Genomic DNA, 21,133 nt, shown 5'->3' with positions numbered 1-21,133 from the left:
AAACTGCGCAGAGTGAGTTGCGCAATGGCACAGTCTGAGCGAGAGCCCCAACATGCTTGGGGAAAAAATCTTATAAACGCTCTCCTGACAAAACCGTGTTTCAAATTAGTGTTTCAAAATAGTGATTCTTGGCACGCAAAATCTTATAAACGCGGCCTCTGTCACACGTGTCATCTCATTCTCTTCTAAAGAACGCCTGTGTTGCCCACGTACACATCTCGTAGGAAGCGGTTCATTACTCTATCATACATCATCATTATGTCTCGCAAAGAAGTACAAAGTTCACAAAGAATTCAATGAATCTTATTCGCGGAAACACAAAGGTAGAAATGCATGTAATACCAAATACTGTCGAGCAGAATTATCTGCGACAAAGTGCATTTGTCTCTTGTGATACCTCTCAGGTAGAGCGAACTAGTTTCGCTTATGAATTTGTGAAATTGTAGAACTGCGGATGAATCAGAGCGTGTAATAGGTATCGCCCATTAAATTGCTCATTTATGATAGTATCGATGTCGAGAGATTATTGTTGAGAATTCGAAACACCCATATGCCTCTAACAGCATTTTTGTTTTATTAAACATAATTTTATACTTAAATTCACCAAAACCTGTTCCATGTTTGATTCGATGAAGGATCAAAGTCACAATTACCTATCAAATGATAATTTCTTATACAAGGAAATGGATCATTATGGTTACAGCGATGTTGGGGCACAAATCTTCCCCAAGAGAGATAATATTATGTTAATGAATTTTGTGACGTTTGCCCGGCGAGGAACGTGATCAGCCACGCCTCAGAGATAGGAAATGACGTTCAGTTTAGAAGATAGGATTTCGTTTACATAACATCGCCGATCTGTCACCCAGCAGCTACTATTTCACAAGGAGGGCGAGCACTGCAGCCGTAGTACGCTCATTCCCATACTCGCCTAAAATGGCGAAATGAGGGCGGACCACGTGTACATAATCATCCACTCTATTGCACGATAACCATTATTAGTGGGAAAATGTCAAAGGATCTTACTGCATGCGTTTAGAAATGATATTTCATTTCATGTCGTGGAAATAATGAAAGGTTTGTAATTGTAAAGTAAAGAGTCGCAGGTACGTTTGTTCACACTTAATGTCTGACAACTTGGACCAGAGGGTGTCAAGTTGATGGATTTGCCGCGAGGGTGATGTGTTTCGATGTTACAGTGACAGTTGGCGACATTATAGTAATGTAGTGGTTTTGCCTTTTACTTTTAACATTGCAATTATTTTACACTGATGTACAGCTCACATTCCACATGTTCTATTCTGTGACCAATTCCTTAGAAGGTGAAAAATATGTATAAGAATCGTGAGGAATTATTAAAGTACGTATTTCCCCTTCACATAAAACATACGATTTCATGACTAGTTTCTTCACAACATAGATCTATTGTACACATATTCAACTGATACACAGCATAAAACCGACAAAGTCTTATATTCTCTATAAAGGTACAAAATTAAATCAATTCATCCATGTCATCTGGACTGGTATATACTATGTAAACAGTAAGTCCAGACTGCTATAAACAGTGAAACAGTAAGTCCAGATTACTTGATTTAATTTTGCACCTTTATTGAACGTAACCTGGATGAATCAGAACCTACACCAATTGATTAAGTCTCATCTCTACAAGACAAAAGAAATGTGCATGGAAGGTTTATTTGAGTTATATGATATCAGAGAGATATTGTTGACGGGTATTTTGATGTACTATTTGCTTGGGTATAAGGAACATGTCCAAAAAAAAACATACACATGGTGCATTTAGGAATGGTTAAGACACACCAAACAGGATTTTTTTTTTTAATCTTTAATCGCTCCCTTTAAAGAATGTAGACGGATTTACTCGAAACTGCGATTAGGATTGGCTCTACAGGACCAAGCGTACTCAAGCAGCAAGAAAAAGAGGGATTTCTCCTTGTAATGGGAAAAAAGCCTTAAAGCGATGTAGTTTTGGTTGAGATGGGCTTCAGGTTTCCATTCTTTTTCTTTTCCTTTTTTCTGTGACATAATGAAAAAAATCTTATGAAATGTTACATAACATATAGTTCTAAGAGCAATCTAAACGTATTTGATTAAAACTGATTTTGAAACGACTGATATATCCCAAAACGAAGAGGATCTAATAAAAGATGGGACCCACCTATTGTAAAGATCTCTTTGTTTTACTTTGCCCTTGAATGTTTCAGCCATTTTAAAACCGATTTTCCGCAGGTAAACGTTGGCATCCTCTTAGAATTATTGTATGCTCCTTAATATTTCCTGAGTTCAAATTTTATTTTTGATAAGTTAAAAAGATGAAATTTTCATCTCCATCTCAACCAAAACTGTACAATCATCGATACAGGATTGTACGTCGCTGTCATTGCCTGAATTCCTGTAAATGCACCTTTATCATTTATTAGAGCCTCTAATCCTCGTGAAGGTCTGCTTGCAAAACTTTTCTACCACATAGAATAAAAATTATGATGATTTTCTTTCTTCTCGATGACCCCTCTACGTCAAAACACATGATAAGAATATGAAGAGGATATTGTGTTACATCTGGATGTGCAAACCGATACACAGACCTAGCAAAAAATAATAATAATAAAATAAAAACACGCATATCATTAAAGGAAATCATTCAAGATGGTCATGAAAAGAAGTGTTGGCTGTTCTGTACTTCAGAGATTCACACGATTCCTTTATTAGGGAACTTTAAATTTGCGACGCAGACGTTAAAGACGACGATTGCGTTGGCCGTTCTCCTCTCTCCCTGCGTCGTGTTGAAAAGTAGCTTTACCCTTAACCCAGGTACGGGAGGACGCAGCCTCTACAAAGTAAAAAGGCGCCCCCATGTTTTTGGATCAAGTAGCTCTCTGCGTAGTGATTTGAGAGGACGCAAACATGGCTCAGAACGAGAAGTGAAAACTCAGACAACGCGAAAATGATTTTGATTAAAAAAAATACGCATGCGCAGAACAGATTCTTTTTTTTCCCTAACGTCCGCATTGCGAAAATCTATAAGCTCCCTTATAGTGGAGATCATTTCATATCTCCCTAAGATTCATGTTTTTACACAGAAGAGTAAATCAGAGAGGAGGAGTGGGCATTTGGGAATGGAAATGACACATTTCGTCGCCTTTAAAGAAGGCATCTGTTATAAAGATGAGTACACACTTCAGAATGAATATGCTTAGTATGTTCATATATATAATATATATATATATATATATATATATATATGTGTGTGTGTGTGTGTGTGTGTGTGTGTGCGTGTTAGCATATGTGATCGTGTGTCTATACATACAATCTAAGCATTAGATAGAACATATTTACAACAGTGAAATTGGAATGTCACGCAATGATAAAGGCATTAGTCATATTGAAATAGACTGGACAAAATCGGACACAAAACAGGTTAATGATAAACAGCCTGTGAAAGATATTTCCCACGATTAGTCACGAAATAGTGATATCAATCACAATCGCGTTGACAAAGTGCGATATCATTGTATTAAGCATGCAAGAATTATGATTTCAGCTAACAACTGATCAAGCTCCGGCCTCCTGATACTTGATGTTCGAAAATGATGCAGCCGATTTATTACAAATATATATATATATATATATATATATATATATATATATATATATATATAATGGTATTATTATCCGCGTGTTGGAATAAGAGCATTAATGCATTATGTCAACTTGTTTGTCTTCATCGTCTATATATATATATATATATATATATATATATATATATATATTTCATGAGGATTTCTGTTGTTTGTCATCATCACGTCAGTTGAATGTGCGAAAGATTTAGGAGTATTTTTTACTATCTTTTTAGAGCAGAACTTCAAAGAATTCCTGCAAATTTATGTAAAAATATTTTCATACCTCAAATATGTTTATGTTTATGTTTATGATGTAATTCCAGATTTATTATGCGTTATGTTTTGTTGGAAAAGAAGAATGAAAAATAAATGAATTGAATTGAATTGAATATGTATATATTTTAGTGCAAAGTAAATCATGCATGGAAATTATGGTAGATATTCAAATCTGTCGTTGTCCGACAAAAATAAAATGTCTCTATAATAAAACCAATCATTTTTGTTAATTAATTTGACAGTTATTATTATCGCCTAGCTGTCATGTACAAATAGACTACTGCGCAAGTGAAATTATAGAAAGTACATGATTATAATGCATAGTGGATATGACAAGTAATACATGTGTAATATTATTGAAGTGCTCAATGAACGAGATAAAATTTGAGTGCATCAGTGGTTCATACGCTTTCAAAGGGATGATAACAGTTACTATCGAATATGTGCTTGAATATCATGCAGAAAGATCCTGAAAGATTTCGGTGAACGTCTGAGAACAAGAAAATTCTCAACCCTGTTCGCCTTAACCATGTCTTCGTTGACATGAAATTTGCCGGACATGATTGCAATTTGTTTTTATTTCACTTTCTTAGTCTCTTTTAAATCTCAGCTATTATCGCTCGATAACGCCATTATAGAATTCACCAAGATAAGCATTAAGCAATGTTAAGAACAAACAAGAAATATTTGTTGAATTATGTTTTCCTATTATAATTATTCAATTGTTAAGAGCAATCCAGCTCCCTCACTTAATCGTTTCTTCTTCTTTTTTTCTCATAGATGGCCTCTTTTTCATGTTTTTTTTTCTTGTAAAAGTCTTATGTTCAGCGACGTACCTACATTGTTTTAACTTCTCCGTCAAAATAACTACGTCTTCCTAATGCCAGTGCTCGCACTCAGTATAGTATTACAGCTGTGGTAATCCTTCAACACGCAGCAATAGGAGCTAAACAAAACATGCGATTAATTCCTCTGCTTTTGCGGAAGATTTCTTGAACTTTCAAACCACTCCTTCTTTTCTTCTTCTTCTCTTTTTTTTTTCCCTGTTGGGCTTTTCTTTTATTCATCGTAACTCTGCATTCTCTCCAGAAAGACTAAAGCCAAACTAGGTATTTATACGCTGCCTGCGCAGTGCGGTTGCCGATAAGTCGCATGTGGCTTCCGTTGGTGCTAAAATAGAATAACATAATGCGCTGGCGTTTGAGAACCTGCACGAGAACAAGAGGGAGGTCACTTTTCAGTCTTTGTGCAACAGGTAAAGAGCGGGAGCTGTTCATTACAAATAGCAAAGTTCATAGTCAAAATAGGTCAGAATTGGGTTTTGAGAGGAAAATTGGTACACAATGCTTTTCCGCTTCAGTCATGTCAACGTCATCAATCGAGCTTCTGTAGCCTTGGCATTGGCTCTTGGAAGAGAGCAGGTGTATTACATAGGAAGAACAAAGCAAGCTCTTTGGAATGAGAATTAGTTAAAGTCCCTTGCTAACATTTTGTGGATTAAAAAAAAAAACAGCCTTATATAGTGCCTCAAAATAGTTCAAAATTGTTAATTAGGAATAATAATACCCAACATGAAATATTAGTGACTGCAGTCAATATTATTTTAAGTATTGTTAAATATACAAATTGTTAACTATAGTTTTATAAAATTTAAAAAAAAAACCGTTTCTAGAATAATTATAATTACGGCTTTCGCTATTGCGAATTTGTTCTACCTTATAGGGTGATATGTGATACAAATGAACGGTGTATATGCATCAAATGTTATGATTCGAACAATCACTGCTCCCAATGTTAAATACAGTTCGCTTTAGCCTTCTCAAAACCGATGTCTGCAATTTTCATTGGTATTGAGAACATGACTGTATTAACCCCTGGCTCTTACTGGCTTAACCTGCACTCTAAAAACGCAAATGTTGAATCAACATTTAAAAGGGCCGAGGAGTGACAGCATTTTTTGAAGTGTTGCATCCAACTTTTAAAATAACATTTTAAATGTTGAATCTAGCTGGAAAACCAACACTTTGAAAATGTTGTCACTCCTCGGCCCTTTTAAATGCTAATTCAACATTTGTGTTTTTAGAGTGTGCTTGAAAGTAATACCTGTTAGGATTGTTATCATCCCCAGAGCGACTGGCAGCTGCCGGAGTGACACAAGTTCAGTGGGTTGCAATGTCGTGCAGCAGTGGAACAAGTCTGATTACTGAGTTAGCTAATGGCTGAAGCTCAAACCATACGCGACTGAAAAAGGACGACTTGAGAATTTTGGCTGTCGAGTGTTTCGGCATTTCGTTTTTATCTCTTTCATACTTTCGCATTCAGTAGAATGCCGTAGTCAACGAGGAAATAGCTCATAGCCAACAATGGCCAAAGATACTACGAAAGTGAAAATCATTCCACTTATGCCTTAATGTGCTCTGAGAGCCGATTGGCAGAGAAAACATGCATATCGTTGTACGCAACTGTCCAAGGTCTTTGTGCAGTAAGGGTAAAGTCATGTTGTCACAAATGAAGACGCACCCCCCCCCCCCCAAAAAAAAAAAAAAACCTATATCTTTCCGTCTATGTTCCAGCAGACATTCTTAACGTTAATTTTCTAGAATGGTAATGGTGATTACGAGTAAAAATAATTATCTGTTTATGACTCGCCAGCATACAGCTTCTTCTATACAAAATGCTAGCTCCACGTGACAGCGGAGAGGATGCGAGATCCCGTTTATGTCAGAAGTTATTTCAAAGGAACTGAAATCTATTCTGAACTCTCATTGAGCTGTGTATTCAGTCTATAGGCGGTAGTACAACCTATCATGACATGCATGAAATGGATTTTTATACCAAAAACACATTTTTTAGAAGGAAAAAAACTAACCACTGCATACAATTATTATGAAGAAAAAAAGATGAATGGATTCTGGAGATAATTACACGAATCCAAGCATCTCTTTCATATCTTTGTGTCTTTATTAAATCTTTCAGAATTTCTTTTACACACAATGAATATGCATTTTCATGCTCTCTCCTTTATGATCAGGTGCGGTTGTAGACATGAACGCGTTAGCATAATTATTTTAGTGCTCCCACAGTTTGCAACGCTGATGTTTCCCACCTTCCCCATTACCATGACTCCACAGATTGGCAACTTCCATTTGTCGTTCTTCGAAAAGTTTAGTGTCATCTCTTTACCTGTTCACAAATGAGCCATAATTATGTTTCAGTTCGCAACCGCTAAAGAATCGGCGATAAGCATTCTTAAATTTTTCAATGCCCAAGTGATTAAGGATTGCTTTGTTTAATAAAGACAAGTGTAGAGTATATGGTTATCTTCCTTTCGTTTTCTCTGCTTTTGTTACTTTATGTTTTGTTTTGTTTAGCTTTTGGTTTTGTTTTTGTTTTTAGCTTATTGTTTTCATGGTTTGTTGTTGTTGTTGTTGTTCTTGTTGTTGTTCTGTTGTTCTTGTTGTTTTTAGGGGAAAGAGTGTGCCCTCTTTGTGTATTTCTCCGTTCAGTTCAGGACATTTCGGAAGCTTTATACTATCATCGAGGAAGAGAAGATTACGACACGACCAGCATCATAATGTCTCCAGAGTAGAAAATATTTAGATTGTGCCGGAAAAAAGAGAGCAGGTTCGACGTCTTTCATAAGGCGTCAAACTCTATTTGGGTTTGCCTCACCGCTCAGGGTTACAAACCATGCAGTGGTGAGAGGTGGCGTTTAATGCTAACTCCAACTTCGCGCGTAATCCGATGACATCTTTTAATGTCAAAGTCGGTCCGTTTTCGCCTCGTTCAGGCAAATCCGATACTGGCGAGGCCGGGCGATGTCGCTCCTAGGTGCTCACGTTTCGCCGCTTCTTCCGCCCGCTCGCTTATCCACGCTGACGTTATTAGATTTCAGGGCATGTTGCTCATGGTGGCGATGGAATTAAAGACGACCTGCAATTTAGGCAAAAAAAAAGATAAAAATGTGATAAATTGGTTCAGATTGGACCGTACAGATATGTGGATTGAATTTACTTGACGCAGTTGGTGAAAAGCAACACATTAGACAGTGTAAAGGGATTTGCTAGGCTAGCTAAAAGTAAAGGAATGAAATAATGAAAGAAATCTCGTTTTCTTGCAAACATGGAATTTGTAAATACAGGGATAGACGAATTTAGAAAAAGATGAATATGATTGTGATCTAAGATTGAAGTACCTTCTAGCTTTAGTAAAATGATGATGCATTATTTTGTTTGGGAGTATTTGATTCAAATTCTGATTAATGTTTCATACTGTCTTTGAAATGATTGTATGATATCTTTATGAATACTTCATCGTACATTTCATATTTGGCAATTTCCTTAAGCATGAGTCAGTGCTTTAAGACATTCCTCAAATCTCTCTGAGAAAAATTATATATGGTAGATATGATTACTGCAGGGTCAGATCGATGCATTCCGCAAAGTTCGTCAAGTACCGAACAGGTGGTAATCAAGGTTTGCGTTCGGTCTGCATTTGAGAGCACTGAGCACGGGCTCTTTAGACAAAATATTTACATTTCCCCCCACCCCCTTCCCGAAAAGATGTCTCCTCATTTCATTTGGTTTTACGAGTTTAGATAATTGTAGGGAAACTAAGAATAGTGTTTAATGAAGGACATGAATATCTTCATGTAATATACCAGTAAATAAAAATAGGCAGATAATTTGATGGAGAAATTGAAATAAATAGATAGCAAAAACGATAGAGAGAGAAAGACAGAGAGGGGGATGATCAGGTACTGAATATGTATATAAGCAGGCAAATACATTAAAGAATAGATAGATAAATAGACAAATCAAAACAAATTATAGCTGGATGAGAGGTTAGCATGCAGAGGAAATTTGGAGTCCGTGACATTTGATCCTGCGACAATTGCTCCAATGAAATATCTTCCCGCTAAGACAAACATAAAACCTACCCACAAACGTAACCTTAACCCTGATCCTCATCCTCAGAACAAACTGAACCTAAAACTCTATCACAATCCTTTTTCATACCCTAGCCATAAGTCCTTGGAGAAAAAAAAAAGACGGAAGCAATTATTGTCGCAGGAGCAAGTTTCATATCACCGAAATGGGTCAAACATGTAGCATCAAATTCATTAAAATGCTACCGTTTAGTATACAGGCACACAATAGGGGAGATCTGTAAGAAGCACACAGGAAATAGTGAATAAGAATAACCAGTTCTGAACTGTCGTTTTTTATTACAAAATAGCATCAAATAGCAGATGTCGAGCATGATAGGTTTGAGTGATGCTTTCTGCCAGACAAGTTTGCTAGACGGTCGTATTGACTGCTTGAATCAGTGTGCCCCTTGACTCTTTAGGAGCACTGAGACGCCCCCCCCCCCCCCGTCCTTCCTCCGGAAATGAATGCAGTAGACATTAACGTTATCCGGAACTTACGGCAGCCGTGAGACTTGTGAAATCAAGGGATCTCATTATACCGTTCCTATTTTTGTGATCTGATGTCTTGTTTTTGTTTCTTTCATTTTGTAAAAGTAAGTACATGTATACGTGACATTTCAACCTTCATCATTGTTCAGAGTATTTTGTGTTATAAAGAGTTAAAAATAGACCTTATCTTCGTGAAGAAGTGCCCCTGTAATTCATGTATACACACAACACAACACAACTCACACACACACACACACATATACAAAATAATACATGCGTATATGTATGTATATATAAATATATATATATATATATATATATATATATATATATATATATATATATATATGCCTTTATTGCGACTGTGGAAAAAACAGAATTCAATGAAAGGTCATGAATGGGGATGGCGTCTGGTTGCTGTACAGGCATTAGCTGTGTAGGTGCGTGCATATGCATACACACATGCATAAAGCACATTATTGTGTATTCATAATGTGCATCCATAGTGATGAGGTGTCGTCGTGGCAGAGCGGATAAGAGCGCTCGTCTCTGAATTACATGTTTTTTGGTTCGAGCCCCATGCGGAGCCCGACACTTTTGCCCTTCAGCAAGGCACTTTGTCCACACTGCTGCTCTCTGGGTAACTCGGTAGGATGAGAATGTTTATGTTGGTAGATAAAGGACAAGTCTACCTTCATAGACATGTGGGTTGAGTGAATGCAGTAATATTAGTAGAACACATCAGTGACAGTTTGAGTAAAATCGGACACTCCATTCAAAAGTTATGAATTTTTAAAGTTTCTGCTCAGACACGGCTGGATGAGAAGACTACTATAGCTTGTGATGTCACATGTGTACAACGATATAAAGAAAGAATGAAGAAAATTCAACATATTTTCACTTTTCTAGCATAACAAAAGAACATTCGACTTGTCTCTTTCAGAAAGCAGGGCGAATACTATTACCCTTAACATATATATGTTAGTAACAAGTCGAAGAAATGTGCACTTTATTCAAAAAGTAAAGTTTTGTGAAATTCTTCTTTTATTTTCCTTGTATCGTTGTACGCATGTGACATCATACACTGAAGTAGTCTTCTTATCCAGCAGTGACTGTGCAGAAACTATGAAATTTCGTAACTTTGGAATGGACTGTCGGATTTTCCCCAAACTTTCACTCATGTGTTCTACGAATATTGCTGCATTCTCTCAATCCACATGTATATGAAGGTGGACTTGTCCTTTCAGCATGTGCGCGTCTGTAAAATGGCGAACGATCGCTGGAATGCTCCCCCACGGAGTGAGCACTGTCAGTGCTGTTTGGAAATAATTCATCCATTGACCGGGGTAATAGTAGTCCGTAAAGCGCAGTGAAATTGAAAATTGAAAAAGAAATCCACCCGCAAAAATGAATAAACTTTAAAAGAAAGAGAAAAAATATTCTCTACAGAATGATACAAAAATGGTCAAGAAATTATTTTTGAAAAAAAAGTGAAATTTCAAAATGTCACATCTTCCTTATTTTTTTCCCCGATTTTTGTAATTCTTGTATCGTTCTGTAGGTAACATTTTCTCTTTCTTTTGAAGTTTATTTATTTTTGGCGTGGACTTCTTCTTTAAAAAGTCTGAAATGCGCTATATAAGTACTAGCTATTGTTGTTGTTTATGCAGGCATTATCTCCAGAAATTGGGCCCCCCTCCCAAAAAAAAAAGGCACCCTCTGGTGCTGGTGCCACATTGTCCCGGAATTGATGGATAAAGATGGATACACGAAAATGGAATTTTCAGGTAGGCCCCGAATTGATCGACACCCGAAAAACAGCTTATAAGCAACTACAAAGCCTACAGACCGTCACAAGATGGAAGCCGAACCGAACACGAAGGCTACACGAAGATGTGAATATTTTATTACAGATTTTAACCAAAATGAGACACGAAAGCCTCACGAATTTTTACCATTTTGTTTGGAGATAAAATGCGTTGGAACTTTACAGGTCAGGTCATGAAGGTCATGAAGGCGTCCGTGATCTCGCAGTGGTACAGAACCTTCCACCGAGGGTAGGCATTAGGCGTGTCTTCATCAGCCCGAAGTTCAAACTAGCGGGACATTTTGCGGTCTTAGAAAATAGCCCGATACAGCGAATGTGCGTCTTCATCAGCTCGAGCAGCCTGCTTCGGGAAATTAGTCCGAAAATTGACGCATGCGCACTTTGCAATATTACTCTGCCTGGCTCGCGGTTCGAAAGTGGATTTCCCCGCTCAAAATCTCCTATATCACCGTATGTACGATTCTACAACCAGGGAGGTGAGCAGTACAGCAAATTCTCTCCGAAGGGATATTAATAACGCTACTCTTTCTTCTGTCCAGTGAGGCATCTTATATGAAATTAACGAATTGCAATGTTTAAACAAATCCAAAATGCACACAATCTGCAAGAATCTTCAGCTAAGGTATGAATAGAGTGGACCAGAAGAAGAAGTTTAAAAAAAAAAAAAAAAAAAAAAAAAAAACAGCTAGCATGCACGGCACTGAGTTTTAATAGGGAGGTGAGAGAAATAACCTCCCTGGTTTTAAAGATGACAACAACAGTAGGCCTATAGTACACACAATATGTGATCCTTGAATACACCGTGCGTGTAATGTACTATACACAATCACTAGCTGCTTGTACATGCGCTTTCCATTGCCAGCTGGCTAACCAGAAGCGTGGAGGGATCGAGAAAATTTCGGGCTGATGGAGACGCACCCAAGATAGCGCGCTATTTCACGAATTAGCGCTCTAGTTGACGAACTAGACCAAGATTTTGGGGGAAATTTTCCCGATCAAATAGCGCGCTATCTGCGTCTTCACTACACAGATAGCGCGCTATTTTGACATCGGACTAGTTTGGTAACCGCAAGATAGCGCGCTATCTTGAAACTTCGGGCTGATGAAGACACGCCTATTGGAAATTCAATTGTTGATCAGATACCAGTATTTATTTGGTGAATTGTTTAGGAAGAAGAGCATTTCCGTGATGTTATCAGAGTGAATGTATCTTGCCGTAAATAAGTAATTTTTTGTGCTTTGTATCAGCATAGACTTTTAGAACACGGAATTAGCATGATTATGTCCCATTTTCCGTTTCAGGTAGCTCCCTGCCATCAGTCTTGTTTACACACGCCGATGAAAATCGGCAAGGGGTTATGTTTAGGAAGAAGAGCATTTCCGTGATGTTATCAGAGTGAATGTATCTTGCCGTAAATAAGTAATTTTTTGTGCTTTGTATCAGCATAGACTTTTAGAACACGGAATTAGCATGATTATGTCCCATTTTCCGTTTCAGGTAGCTCCCTGCCATCAGTCTTGTTTACACACGCCGATGAAAATCGGCAAGGGGTTATGAAAAGGCTTCCGTTTGTTTGTTTGTTTGTTTATTTGTTTGTTTGTTTGTTTGTTTGTTTGTTTGTTTGTTTGTTTGTTTGTTTGTGTACAAGATAACAAGAGAACGGGTGAACGACTTTGCACAAAATGTTCTGGGAATGTTTGGATAGTGACAGGAAAGGATCGATTAGACTTTGGTGATAATCGGTTGACCCCTGCAAATTCTGTGTGACCTTGTAGTTTTCACCGCCATGGGGTGACCACTCCGAACATTATTTTTCTCGTTACATTTTCCGCTACTATACGAAACACAGAGTATAGAAGTGCACGAAGTGCGCGCTGTGTGTGCGTGCGCTTCTACGCTCTTTGATACGAAAACAGAACTCCCAGACGACGGACTTCGCTGCTCAAATGTTCGAAAGAATTCCGAAATTTACGTTTATTTGAGGGTCTAGTCCTTCTGAATTGGTAAAAATTTTGTGGAAGTTCGCTTTCTGTCGTCACAAAATGGCCCGTATTTGGCGATTTTTCACATCAATATTGATTCTTTCTTCTTTTTTTTTCGTAGAAGTATCATTCCTCAATAATAATAAAAAAAAGTTTGCTGCAGTGCGTATGCTTCCATTTCGTAGTGCACTATCTCACTGGGTGAAATTTGAAGTCTTGGGCGAAATTTGGATGCAGCACCATAATATTTTAAGAACACCGCTTCGCACTCTTTTTCGTTATAGAGTATTTTGGTGGAAGTGACGTAAGAAATTCTATGTGAGCTTGTAGTTTTGACCCCATGGTATAGTATTGCAACTACTCTGTAGCGCCGCAAAGGCGTGGGTCTGCCGCCTTTGACGGCCCCTCTAGTTTTGTATTTCATTGTTCATTCGTGCCATAGTAGTGAGAACATTCCATTTTCCGGGAACAGAATTGAACTTTTCATCCAGTGGTAAGTCAAGAAATAATCTCAAGACTCTTATTTCGGGTTCTAAATAATTTTCAGAAGGTTATACTTTATCTTATCATAAATTCGTCATACCTTTATTCTTCTTTTTCCTTAAGAGGCAGCAAACTTTGGAGGAATAATAATTGCTTATTGCAGTGCCTTGCCTATAATCCCGAAAAGCCATATTAATGATGTGCAGGAATATTCGTTAATAGCAATTTATGTTATGAACATTTATTGCAATGTCATAGATTTACGTATTTTGTGTTACCCGTGCAAGATCATGGATTATTATTTTCAAGATGATTGTATATTTCAGGTATTTTTCTTTGCAGAAATAAAGACAAGTGAATTCTATTCAGCTTCTCCTCTGAAGATTTGCTCAGGATGACTGAGGAAGATGCCCCGAGGCTTATCATTAGAATGCATTATTCAGCCTTGAGGCGCGAGAGTGAATTTGAATAAATAAACCATTGAATAGATCTCGACGTTGGTGTGCAATCAATTTTCCCATCCATTTCTGCCTTTTGTGAATTAATTGCAACCTATGAATTGATTTCAATCTTTTCCTTTGGTTTGGTTTTTGTAAGTCATTGAGGGAGGACCTTGGTACTTTCCCCGGGACAATACTCTTGGATTTGTAGACTCATCTTTTGCCATCAACCGAGTTCCTATCGCGCAGGATGAGCCAATGGGGGTGGGAGTAGGTTCAACTTTGCACCTTTATTAGTGTCACACTGGGCGCACCTTTACGGGTGAAATTTTGCACCTTTCAGAACCAGAAAGGTGCAAAGTTGCACCTTCAAAAATGCTCACAGGTCTGAAAGGTACAACGTTATACACCCTCATCAATGTTCCCACTGTGACACTGCAGGTGCAAAGTTGTGAGTGTTGACAAGGACGCACCGACCCGCTTCTCTCCCCTAATGCACACACACACACATAATACAAGTGCACACACAAACACACACACTTCTCCTGTTGACAGGCGTGAGAATACAAATGAGTGAGAGAACCACAACAGGAACAAGGGAGAGGAGGGAGGCGGAGGGAGAGGGGTTTGGGCGCACGCCAGACTCCCACAAGTCATACAGCCACGAGTCGTATACAGCTCACGAGTCGTACAGCCCACGAGCTAGACCTTAACCCCACTGCACACCATACGACTCACGACCTTACGACTGACAGACTTTGAATCCGAAATAAATCACTGTATTTAAGCCTCAGAGTAAACACGCTTGTTCACTTCAGATCCAAAGTCTGTCGGTCGTATAGTCGTGAGTAATAGTGTGCGGCAGGCTTTACACGCACAAGGCCCATGAGCTCGGTGTCAGGTAAAATAGGCGCACGAGCTATACGATCCACGAGCCATACACTAATGTCTTGCTCGTTGGTCTGTTTTCGTGGCTCGTGGCTCGTGACATGTGGGTGCATGACTCTAGCTCGTGGGCCGTATGACTCGTGGGTATCTACATGATCTAGCTTGTGAGATGACCCAGGAGAGGGGGGTCTGTTCTGTCATTTGACAAATCTTACATCAATAACTTGTTTTCTTCACCAAGAAACAAAGAGCGGGGGAAATCTAAGTTTCGTGGAAGAAACGCCTGTCTATACAAGCTTTATCTTTTTAGTAGTTCCCTCAGTTTTTCGCATTTTGCGTATAGTTAACTTCACTTTGATCACTTCAGTTTTCAGGACAACGTGTAATTACCATAAGGTTCCACAATTTACTGTCTACTCTTGTCATTTCACATAGTTTTGCCTACCTTATTTTCTGTTTCCAAAGACGGTGATATGTATATGAAATAAATGGAATAAAATATGAATTGAATTGAAAAAGATCGTTGTTTTTAGTTTACTTGAAGCAGAGCTTTCGAGGGTACTTTTGTTATTGTTCTTATGAACTTATCTCAATGAAAGATTATTGACGTAAGTAAACAGGAATGATGGAAATAAAACCAATGCCACAGATGTTGCTGTCGTGTTCGTTGTGATTGATCGTGTTGTTTTTGTTGTTGCGGCTATATTATTCGTACTGTGTTCAGTGTATATAGCATAATGGCTCTGAAACATTTTCAGCCCGTTTATGGGTCGCTGATTTGAGCATGGCGCTGTATGCGCTGTTTTGACGAGTAAAAACAAATTGATAATAAGGTTCGTATAAAATTCCGAAGGTTCGTTGGTACGCTTAGCATTTTCAGGTTAACAAACCTTAACGAATCTTCGGAATAAGTCCACAAATGTCCCAATTAGCGAACTCTAATCAATTTTTTAGTTAACGAACATCTAGGTATAGAGGATATGTATATTTCAGAAAGAAGAGCTTCGGAATAAGATTCGTATTAACGAACCTTGATAACGAATATTATCCAATAAAGGACATACAATTGCAAGTAAATGAAAGTACATTTTGTATAGAGAAAATGAATGTACAAAGCTCCTAATTAGATACAGTATGGATCTAGAGAAAGAGGTCTCATGTAATCAACTTTCTCAGTACCAGTGCTTTACAATACTCTTGACATTTAACTAGTAATGGTTGCCCTTTGTCTGTTGATAGTGAACGAATTTAGAGTGACATAACAGCCGTCTATATACCAAAGTGGATGAGAAGCATCACATAAAATGAATGACGTCACCGCCATGACTTTCTGGGTTGTTCCATACTTGCTCCTGCTGCTGTTGATGTTGTTGTCTTGACGGCACAAGAGAACATCTTAACCAACTTGTCGACATTTTGAATGTGCACACTCACATCTCTTTATCTGCGTGAGGTCACGCTTGATCTGCTTCCTTTGTATACGCTCCCAAAAAGTTCTGCCTCTTTTGGACACGAGTTTCCTCTCAATCGTTTCATTCTAGATGGATTCGCATCTACGGTAATGTTTCGGCAAACTGGATTTATTTTGTGATGAAAAATCTTAACGCAGGAGATCACGCGAAATAGAATAAGTAGGTCCAGGAAATTAGCAAATTAGCTGGTCCAGCAAAATAAAATAACCAATAATAATAAAAATAAAAGGAATCTCAGCTCATCTCGTAATCATATGGTAATGTCATGGAGTTTAATTTCAGTGCGTTTTGTCATGTTAACGATAATTGGAGGTGAAATATCTTTTTTTTTTTCCAGTATTCACCTGTAAAAATGTTGGGAAAGTGGATGTTGTTGCCAGGATTACTGATGTGCGAAGCAAATGTCTCCGTTCTGTCTGTCCGTCTTCCTCTCTCCCTCCCTCTCTCTCCCTCCCCCCCCCCCCTTCTCTCTCTCTCTCTCTCTCTCTCTCTCTCTCTCTCTCTCAAGTATCTTTCTCTTTAATGGTTTTCGATAGCGTATAAAGCAACATTTTCGATTACCTGAACATTTTGAAAACCGATGCTTCCGCATGATTTATTGAACACCAAAAGTCAAGGATAAATCAAATTCACGAAGCTTTTGCATATCAGATTGAATGACTGAATTATTCTTTTTATTATCTTACATCAAAATGAAGCTAAAAACGTGAATAACATGCGTTCGATTGTCATTTCGAAAAGACAGTATGTTAACCTAATAGGTAGATCAAACAGCAAGAACTCTTTATGTCGAGAAAGGATTAACCTATTTGAAAAAGAAAAAAAAAAGTACTTCCCTATCTCCCATGGTGACACATGCAGTTTCCGAAACAATAGTGATCTTTCAAATTTAAGTATACGCGTTATCAACGACTATGGTTTGTAGAACAGTATGAAACTCTTATACAAATCCATAAACAGAACCTTTCCAGGCGATTACTCTTGTTTTTCATAGCGGAAAAAGACTGTACTCGGCTGAATCCATCGAATTGTTTACCGTTCAGCTTCTTATACCGATGTACTTTATGAAAAGGAATCTCTCCAGGCATTGTGAGCAGCAATAGTCCGGCCGCCAATCAATAGGGAAGGGATGAAAAGATCTTGTTCGACGTACATGACAAACTGCGTATTAACGTTCTCGTATAAAGGCTACACGTACAAGTGAGACCGAGTGGGTATGCCATATGTAATGCTCGCTGATCAGCGAACGTCTGCGCAAGTCTTCAGGCGAGTGGAAAGGTGGTGTCTTTTAGACTTTTTTTCTCTTTTTTTAGGCTGCGTCCCTCGCTCAATACAGCTGCAACTGTTTTTCCATCTACGGAAGGATGTTTTTGCCGTGATTCAGGAGGGGGGAAAGAAGGAGGAGGAAGAGGAAGAGGAGGAGGAGGAGGGAGCGGCGCTTAATCTCGTTGCCATGGCAATAGGAGAGTCACGGCTCGTCGGGAGGATGCCTGCATCTCTTCGAGCGCACTACATGATCAGTCAAGGTTTTGAGATGAGCGAGAATAAAACGTCGTCGCAACTGTAGTGCTAGAAAATTGCCGACCAGCCATCGCACCATCTCTCCCCCGCGTAGTCCGGTAAGTCACTCTTTGTTTTTCCGCCGCATCGAATTTTCTCGTTCCTGCGATCCTCTTTCTTTTCGTTATACCTCTCATGGTCTCTTCTTTCCGCCTAGTGATTTTAGACTGACCACCTGGTGGTTAAATCTGCCTGCAGAGTTCGAGTTGTCATTGTCTCAAGTCGACACATAATTACCCCAAGTTATTTCGTAGAATCTTGTGCGGATGTTGAATCTACCGCTAGGAGATCATCTATAATTGTTGTCTGAATTCGCATAATGATACAAGCTCAAGATTTCTGCCATGATTCCTGGGTTTACATCACGAAAGTGGGTTTCATGGTTCCGTTCACTTTATTCTCAAACCTCGCACGTGTCTTCTGAAATGTCAGTTTCTCCTAAAACATAATTTTCCTGACTTTATGACGTCAATTCATTGTCTGTTGATGAGCAATACGTAGACAGAATTCTCATTTGCTCATTGGCTCGGTTTGACTTCTAAGCTGCAATTTCAACACAGGGAGGTTGATGGTTATCACTTTGCAGTAAATGATGCACTATGTGATTATGGTAAATCATATGTCATTATACGAAAAGATCGTGTACGGTTGATTAGCCCCGCTTTCTTCGATATGCTTGCTAGCCCGACATGTAAAGTCCAAACCGAGAAGACTACTTTCTAATTGATTCAAATAGGCCTTATATTGGATATAGCCACTAGCATTGAAAGTGGATTTAAATGTTCAGGTAGACTTACGAAATGAAGTGGTAAACTAAGCTTTGGTAGAATTAAATTGTTTGTTCCTTCTTCCAATTCCTCTTATATTTCCGTTGGTATGTCTTTGAACATACTCATGCTTTATTGTTCCCAAGTCAAATCGTCTGAAAACCAACGTAAAGAGAAAACACAGATATAAAGGAGAACATATCCGTTCCTTCGAGACAAGCAGAAGATTTATCATTCTTGTGTCATCTCCGGTAACCTTTGACACTTCTCCTCGATAAAACTGCGACCAAGACTGCAACTCTGCAAAGCGATAGAACTAAAATAGATCTTCACATATACCTAGAGGTCGTTTTCATGACAACTGTATATGTCAGTATTTTACGAAAAGGAACAAACTCCCAGGCTGCAAAGAGGTAGCTTTTTTAGCCTTTTTCTTTTTGTTCGTTGTCGTCATACAACATTTTTGCGGAGTCACATAACTTATATTTTCTTGGAAGCTTATGGCTGAAAATACTTATCTTTTCATTCCGTGAGAAAAAGTGATTACAAGAGAGAAAAAAGAACTGGGACACCACAGTTTTCTTTCACTGGAGGAAAGAAAAAAAAATGTGCTCTCATGATTCGATAAACTTCTCCGTCTTCTGCGATCGATTAAACCGAATATGCCCGGAGCAAATTGCAAACACGTTTTATCGATCCGACTTTGTGATGTTCAAAGCACACGCATTAGATGCAGGCGTTAAGCAACACCTTCCTTTAAAACATATGAAAAAAGCCAGCAACCTTCTTCACACATGGAAGTCAAAGCTTTATATCACAACTATTGACACCAAAAGCACCTTGGCCCAAAAAAAAATATATTTCGTATTATTTCACTGATTCCACTATTATTTCACTGAGTTCTATCTAAAGATTATGATGGTTAAGAGTAAACAAGAATGGTTTCTTTCTATTTCGTTGAACCCCTATAGTGGTATATGGAAGATGCTCCATCATAAATGTGAAAATAAATCGAGTGAATGTGATGCGTTGTCTCGTTTTGATATACTCATATCACGAGCTGTTACTTGATATTTTACTGAGTTTGATTCTCCATTTCGAGATCAACATGGCCACCTTTAAACTCATTATATTATACCTGTTTACATCTTCGAAGTATTGCGGAATATAGTAGACTGGATTGAATGGTGTCGTTTTCAGTTTGATTCATTATCAATAGAGAATATGACTACATTTGGATTCACACGTCTGGCGCAATGTTTACGCCAGACGTGAACGCTGTATCACTTTCCTTTTTTCCTAAGCTTAGCCACAGACGGATCATTTACAGCGAAAAGGGAATATCACGGAAAGTCATTAACATATCGTATCTCCGTCAAAATTGTGAGGTATAGTGATAGGGGAGCTCGATTGTATATCATCATCTCTTTCATTAAGTAGAAATCAAACAAATGTCTGAAGTCAAACGCACAGCGAGGGCGAATATCTCCTTAGTGTCAGACAGCTAGGACGCTGTGTTTGCCAAGAAGAAACACTCAATCTAAAGCTTGTCAACTCTCGTTCGTTAGACAGGTGCTTAGAATGTCCTATGCGACAACTTCTTTGCATCTTGAAATGTCACTCCAAGGTGGCGATGTTTCACGACCTGCCACTCACTCTAGAATCGTAATGTTGCTCATCTCTGATTTGCCGTTCCCCAATAAAGAAGATTATTAAGAGGCCTTAAGTTGAAAAAAAGATGTGAGATAATATTCAAGATTTTTGCTCATTTGTGTCTGCTTGGCCCTTGTGTAGTTTTGTATCGATGTTTGTTTGTTGTTGTTTTTTTCGTTTTGGGGGTTTTTTGGGGGGGTTTGTTTGTTTGTTTGTTTGTTTGTTTGTTTGTTTGTTTGTTTGTTTGTTTTTCGTTACATGGTAATTGGCAAGGTTGGACCTGACAGCGGTGGTGATAACTTCATACATTTTTCCCCGAAAAGAGGTAATGTCGAAGATTGATGGCCGTCACCTAGCCATGCAATTTTTGGCATGTTTGAGATGTTTGCCAGATTTTATTGTGCACGTTGCTAAAATAGTAATCTTGATGTTCATCACGTTTCCATTTTTCAAGCGTGACTTTTTCGTTTTCGTAATTTTTTTTTGTTTTGTTTTGATTTAATCTAATTTGATACATCGGAGTTGAATTGAATTGGATTGAATTGAATTGAATTGAATTGAATTGCATTGAATTGAATTGAATTGAATTGAACTGAACTGAATTGAATTGAAGTGGTATAGTAGAGTTGATAGTGTACATTATTTTTTTTTCCATGCATAACGCTTAGATATGGTAGAAAAAGAAAATGGGGAGGGATATTGAACAGAAGGTAATGACCT

The sequence above is a fragment of the Diadema setosum genome, chromosome 22 (genome assembly GCF_964275005.1).
Source record: "Diadema setosum chromosome 22, eeDiaSeto1, whole genome shotgun sequence".
Taxonomy (NCBI): domain Eukaryota; kingdom Metazoa; phylum Echinodermata; class Echinoidea; order Diadematoida; family Diadematidae; genus Diadema; species Diadema setosum.
Note: the sequence above shows the minus strand (reverse complement) of the source record.